Here is a 1,176-nt window from a genome sequence, read left to right as displayed (position 1 = left end):
GTGCCGTGGGTAAGATGGACATCTTTACTATATTGAGTCTTCTGATCCATGAGCATGGGATATTCTTCCATTTCTGGAGGTCGCTTTTGGTTTCCTGTAGTAGGATTCTGTAGTTTTCCTTGTATAAGTCTTTTGGGTTTTTTTTGTTGTTGTTGTTGTTATATATATCCCTGGATATTTCAGTTTGTTTTTGGCTATTGTGACTATAGTTTATAGAAACTTCCCAATTTCTTCTCTAATCTGGGCCAGTACCCATTCATGTTCAGAAGATCATTATTCATCATTCAGTTGTTTGCCCTTGTTTTTCTGGTTGTCTTTGTTGATCTCCAACTTTATGGCATGGTGGGTCCAAGAGGGATGTCTGAGTGATCTCTATGTGTTTGAATTTACTCAGGCTCCACTTGTGTCTCAGTATGTGGTCTATTTTTGATAATGAGCCATGTGCACTAGAAAAGAATGTGAATTTCTTTTGCCTTTGGATGGAGAGTTCTATAAATGTCTAACAGGTCCATTCACCTAATTGTGCTGTGTAACTCTGTAGCCTCCTTGCTGAGTTTCTTGCCTAATGATCTATCTTACTCTGATAGTGGTGCATTAAAGTCACCTACTATTATCGTTGAGTCTATGATATCATTTTTTCACAGTTTGACGAATTTCTGGGGTCTCTCATTAGGTGCATATATATTTACTATGCTCACTGGTTACTGGTCTACTGATCCTTTGAGCATTATATAGTGCCCCTCCTTGTCTCTTGTTATGGTTTGCACCTTGAAGTCAATTTTGTAGATTAGGATTGCAACCCTGCTTTTTTTAACTTGCCATTTGCCTGGTATTTTTACTCCAGCCTTTTATTCTTAGGGTATTTTTGTCTGAGAGCTTAAGACGTGTCTCTTGCAGGCAACAGATTGATGGGTTATATATTCTGAGCTAGTGTGCTAACCTTTGTCTTTAATGGGCAAGTTCAGGCTGTTGAGATTCAGAGTTTTAACACCATCTGTGGGTTCATTGCTGTCATCCGTACTTTTGTGTTGCCTGTTTCCCTATCTCTCTTCATATCAGTGTGTTGTGTTTATATGAGGGGCTTCATTATTGCCTTCTTTTCCCTCTGAGGCAATGTTATCTTGGTAATTGTTTTTGGTGCATTGACTTCTGGATGGAGTTGCACTATATGGTGGT

Source organism: Echinops telfairi, unplaced genomic scaffold (genome assembly GCF_000313985.2).
Source record: "Echinops telfairi isolate 266 unplaced genomic scaffold, ASM31398v2 ScPeMD7_4;HRSCAF=17, whole genome shotgun sequence".
NCBI lineage: Eukaryota > Metazoa > Chordata > Mammalia > Afrosoricida > Tenrecidae > Echinops > Echinops telfairi.
The sequence above is the reverse complement of the archived record's forward strand: the minus strand, read 5'-3'. Positions refer to the sequence as shown.